This window comes from Podarcis raffonei, chromosome 12 (assembly GCF_027172205.1).
Source record: "Podarcis raffonei isolate rPodRaf1 chromosome 12, rPodRaf1.pri, whole genome shotgun sequence".
Classification (NCBI taxonomy): domain Eukaryota; kingdom Metazoa; phylum Chordata; class Lepidosauria; order Squamata; family Lacertidae; genus Podarcis; species Podarcis raffonei.
In genome coordinates, this window is record NC_070613.1 from 60,178,263 (window position 1) to 60,184,262 (window position 6,000).

Sequence of the window (6,000 nt, forward strand, 5' to 3'; positions counted from 1 at the left end):
GGGGCATCATCACTCTTTAACCCCTGTGAATATCAAGCCATGTAACATGCTACACAGCTTGAGTTTTCCTTGTACAGTACTGCCATCTGCTGCATTTTGACATTATGACCAGCAGCAGTGGAGAACACACACACACAGGCGCACTAAAATTAGAAAATAAAAGATAATAATTTATTATTTATACCCCACCTATCTGGCTGGGTTTCCCCAGCCACTCTGGGCAGCTTCCAGCAAAATATTAAAATATAATAATTCATCAAATATTAAAAGCTTCCATGTATCATTTTGCTTTGTGGTTTGTGTTATGATGATGGAAAACTTAATAAAATTTATTTTTAAAAAATAAAAAAATATATTAAAAGCTTCCCTAAACAGGGCTGCCTTCAGATATTATATAATAATAAATTATTATTATTAAGATAAGTCCATTCAATGTACAGTGGTACATCAGGTTACGTTCGCTTCAGGTTATAGACTCTGCTAATGCAGAAATAGTACCTCGGGTTAAGAACTTTGCTTCAGGATGAGAACAGAAATCGTGCGGCAGCAGTGGGAGGCCCCATTAGCTACAGTGGTACCTCAGGTTAAGAACAGTTTCAGGTTAAGAACAGACCTCCAGAATGAATTAATTTATTAACCTGAGGTACCACTTTACTGAAGGGAACCAGGTAGGGGGCCTTCTCGGTGGTGGCGCCCTCCCATCAGATGTCAAGGAGATAAAGAACCATGTGACTTTTAGAAGACATCTGAAGGCAGCCCTGTTCAGGGAAGTTTTTAATGCCTGACATTTTATTATTTCGCTGGAAGCCACCCTGAGTGGTGGTGGAAGCCCAGTCAGATGGGCGAGGTTTAAATAAAAACATTATTCTTATTTCTTATTCATTACTCTGTGCCTGCCTTTCCCCCTCACTGACTGGACCCCCGGGGCAGGGGGCGCCGCCTCTGCCTGCCTGGCAGGGGGGTTGGGACCCTTCTAGGAGCTCCTCTCGCTGCTCGAGGCCCCTTGGGAGCACTTCCGGGGCAACCGGGGCCATGACCCCCTCGCCTGGCCGCGCCCTTCCCGGCGACGCTCCGACTCGCCCGGGAAGGCGGCAGCCCCCGCGCACGGAGGGACGCTCCCCGCCCTCCTCCGCGCCTCATGCCGGCCGGCCAATGAGCGCCACGTGGCCGGTGCTGCCCAATGACGGCGCGGTCCGCGGAGCTTGAGGTTGGCCGGCGCCGCCGAGGCCCCAAGGTGGCCCCGACCGAGGGGAAAGAGGGACTCGCAGAGAGAGGGCGGGACTCTCTCAGGGCCCGCTGGACGCACAGCGAGCAGTCAGGAAATAAAAGCTGTGACTCAAGGCAGTTCAAAAACCAGCCGCGCCGGGGTCTGCTTTGTGGTTTCATTCCGTATTTTTATGCTGGGAACCGGCCTGAGATCTTCAGATGAAGCGCAGTATACAAATGCAATAAATAATATAAAATAAATAAATAAACAGGTTAGTAGTGGGCGCACAGATGAATATCATCCTCATTGGTTATTGCCTTCTCCCTACTTCCATACAAAAAGAAAAATACAAGTTTTATCTGGCCAATGATTCTGTCCTCAAAGACCTCCAGCCTGGGACAGTCTGCAAAATAACCTCGTAGACCAGGGATGGACAGCCATCGCCTCCAACCCACATGGCCAATGGCAAAGGATGAGGACCAGAGTCCAGCAGCATCAGGTTTTTCCCATCCCAGATGTAGACAGAGGTTGCATATGCACCATTTATTTAAAGCACATGGCTGCCAAAGACTCCCTGCAACTGTAGTTTGCTCAAGGGAACTGTAGTTAGCTCTAATAGTCAAACTACAGTTCCCAGGAGTCTTTCACAGAAGCCAGAAGCTTTAAATTTATGCTTTGTCCATGAGCATAAGCGGTCATTCTTCTCTAATCAGGATTAAGGACAAATAATTTTGTGGCATAGAAAAGAATATCCGTTTCACAAAGCGAAGGAAGATGTCTAGGGTTGCCATATTTTGAAGAGCAAAGAAGAGGATGCTATGACAGCCATTTAAAGCAAATAAGTGCAATTTGTATCAAATTTTACCCCTGAAAAAGAGGGTGTGTCCTGGAAATAGAGGGGACTCCTAGTTTGGGAGGTGAGCGTGGAAGCCTGACGATCATGTTGCCCTGACTGATGTGGATGCGAGCAGAGCAAACTTGCCCACTTCTCACTAGGGAAGAGTATCCAAATGGGCCCCAGCATGAAAGGCAGCAATGACACTAGAAGAGGCCATTTTTCCTAGATGGCATTCATGTTTCTTGCATTGGGCACCTGAGAAGGTAGCTGGCTGAGCCTCTCTTTACTGAAGTTACAATCCAAGCAGGAAAGCTTGCACAGCCCCCCCCCCCCCGGAGGCCAGGCTTGCATCTCCCAGGGCGTTGCATGAAGACTTGCTGGACACAGAGGAATGGTGGGAGGCACCCTTTGGGGAATTCCCAAGGGAAGAAGGCTTAGAGCTTGCACACTGGTGGTGGGACCATGATGGGCAAAAAGAGGGAGAAGACTGAGAAGAGGAGTTGGCAGAAGCTGAAGAGGTAACAGGTCTTAGTGAGCAGGAAGTGTCTGTTGCAGAGAGAAGTCCAGAGTCAGTATCAGAAATTGAAGCAAGAGAGGAGAGAGGCCAAGAGGCAGAGATGAGTCAGACTGGTGAAGAAGCCAGGGTGTCTCCTGTGACCAGTTCCCCTCCCTGCTGGTCTCCCGAGATGAGAAGAGGGAGGAGCAGAGACAGGTGTGCTGGCATATTCTCAGATTGCTTGGAAAGGACCTGGTGGCAGAGGGAATTTTGGCAGCTGTGGAAGGTGGGGACCTTCAGCCTCCACAACTGCCTAATAGAGGCAAGACCTATGAGAAGGGTTGCTGTGCTCATTAGGCCTGGCTCCCCTGAGCTGGCCTGGTTTCTGTTAATAAAGAGTTAACTTCACATACTCTGTGGATTTCTGGCTGACTGGCTCCCTGACAGGTAGGACCCATACCAATGGATTCCAGTTACAAGAAAGGAAATTCCAACTCAACATCAGGAAGAACGTTCTGAGGGTAAGAGCTGTTTGACAGTGGAAGGGACTCCCTGGAAGGGTGGTGGACTCTGCTTCTCTGGAAGTTTATAAACAGAGCTTGGATGGCCATCTGCTAGGGATTCTTTAGTTGTTATTCCTGCATTACAGATTATTTCAGGGTTGCAAAGATCTGTTAAAGATCACTTTTTTGAAAAGCAATTTTGCTTGAGAGGAACAGGCAAAAAACCTAGCAGAGGAGCAGAGGATCTCCCTGCTTAGGCAAATTCTTCGCAGGAAAGCCTGTATTATAGGACTTTTCATTCTGTTTAAGCACACAGTAGAGATGGAATTTAGCCTTGCCATTTCTAAAGAATGAGGCATTACATCCTATCGGCTTTAGCCAACCTTGCAAGAATTCTTATGCCAAGAATTTGTTTGCAGTAACAAGTTCCAAAGGCATCCCTTTTCCTTTGTTATGCATTAGTTACAAGCAACCCTAGCAGAAATATTTGAGGCCTCCTACAGCACCAAGCTCTTGATCTGACCGTGTCTCCATGCAGCTTTCAAAGTTAGTGCACATTTATGCTCCAGAAGAAGGACATGGCAGTCAGGAACAGGATAAACAGAAGCTACAGGGGTACTGACTGCAAAGGATCCAAGCATTTGGTTTGCCCCTCAGATTTGAGCCTGAGCTGACTTTTGTGTATGTGTGGTTGTCCATCCACTCCTTTGGGGTCCAGTCCAAGGAGGACTTACTGCAGCTCTTCCTAGACCAGACCAGAAAGAGAGGAAGCTGCCATATGCACAAAGGTATTTTTGTCAGCCGTGTCAGTGAACAGGACCCTGCTGCCAAGTTAAAATTCAGAGGCCTGTCTTGGTTTGCCTCAGTGTCACGGTGAAATAGGTGGTGAACAATCAATAGGTGAGCGTGGAAGCCTGACGTGAACCAATCTACAGAAACTGGGCTATATCCCTTGAATTGCTGGGGTCCTAAATCAAAATGCTGTCAGCTAAATTCAGACATTCCACATACCAATCATACTGTGCATGAACTAGGCCTCCGCAACCAAAATAAAATAGACAAACTAAAGACGACAGCAATGAACCTCAAGCTTAGGGTTGAGGAACCAGCTGGTGGAGGCAGAACTTCCACATCTGTGGCCTGAAGGAAAAACAGGAAGGGTCAGAGCTCAAATCTTATCTCATAATGTGGCTTAATAACCTACCCATAGGCATAACGCTAAACCTGTCACACATCAAGAGATCCTACAGGATCCCCACACGGCACTCTCACCCCACACGGTGTCTCACCCAGAGACACCATCGCAAGTTTCAAGAGAACTTACACATTACGTTATGTTATGTTACATTTATATCCCACCTTTCCTTCAAAGAGCTCAAGGTGGGAGACATGGTTCTCCACTGCCCATTTTTTATCCTCACAACAGCCCTGGGTGTGGTGGTAGGTCAGGCGGTGAGGCAGTGACTGGCCCAAGGCCACCCAGTGAGCTCTGTGGCCAGTTGAGGATTTGAACCCTAGTCTCATGGGTCCTAGTCCAGCACACTAACCACTGCAACACCCTGGCTCCCATGAGAGACACCATATATAAGGCTCTGCAAAATATCGAAGACCTAACTAGTGGAAATAATATCATCTCAGTCTTCCAAGACATCAGCATGGACCTGCTTCAGAGACATTCCTTGCTTCATCCCTTCACTCCAGTACAGGCGACTCTCAGTGCGCACGGGGGCTACGTTTTGGGGATCGTGTCTAAAGCCAAAATCGTGTGTAGTCAAAACACATTAGGATTGCTAATGTCCCCTCCCCCTTAATTCCCCAACTGCATAAAGCTGAATGCACACAAATTGTGAGTTACTGTAAAGGTAAAGGTACCCCTGCCCGTACGGGCCAGTCTTCACAGACTCTAGGGTTGTGCGCTCATCTCACTCCAGAGGCCGGGAGCCAGCGCTGTCCGCAGACACTTCCGGGTCACGTGGCCAGCGCGACGAAGCTGCTCTGGCGAACCAGCACCAGAGCAGCACACGGAAACACCGTTTACCTTCCCGCTGTAAAGCAGTACCTATTTATCTACTTGACTTAAGGGTGCTTTCAAACTGCTAGGTGGGCAGGAGCTGGGACCGAACGACGGGAGCTCACCCCGCTGCGGGCTGAGTTACTGTACTTCATGACAAAGGCATATCTTACCACTGGGGATTCCCTTTCAAATTGATTGCTCAGCATAGTAGAAGGACACTGGCTGCAAATAATACCACACAGGCAGAACACCTATTAATAAGATAGCATTTCCCTTACCATCCCTTGCAGCTACAAACTCTGACTCTCAACAAAATGGTGGCACTCATTCCTGGAAAACAAGAAGGAGAAAACAAGCTTGTTTGCTCTTTCATGTGACAGTCCTATCTGAAAATGGCTATCATATCCAGAGCCATAGCTAGGTGATCTTGCACCCCGGCAGAATTGTCCAGATTGTGCCCGCTAGCCACTTACAAATTAGCTCTTCTTTCTGCCTCTTCTCCAACCCCCCCTTCAATTCACGCTCTATTAGAAACCTTTTCTTATGAGGCAATCAATATTTTTATTTATGGACATATTTTAAAGCTGATTTTGCCCCCACCCTCGCCTGCACCCTTGGCAGAGACCCACCTCACCACCCCCTAGCTACAGCCCTGATCATATCTCCTCTCAGTCTCCTCTTTTCCAGGCTAAACATACCCATCTCCTTCAACTGTTCCTCATAAGGCTTGGTTTGCTTGATCATCTTGGTTGCCCTCCTCTGCAAACGTTCCACCTTGTCAACACCCTTCTTAAATTGTGGTGCCCAGAATCGGACACAGGACTCCAGGTGTGGTCTGACCAATGCAGAATAGAGTGGAACTATGACTTCCCTTGATCTGGACACTAGACTTCTGTTGATGCAGCCTAGAAGAGCATTAGCCTATTTTGCTGCTGCTTCACA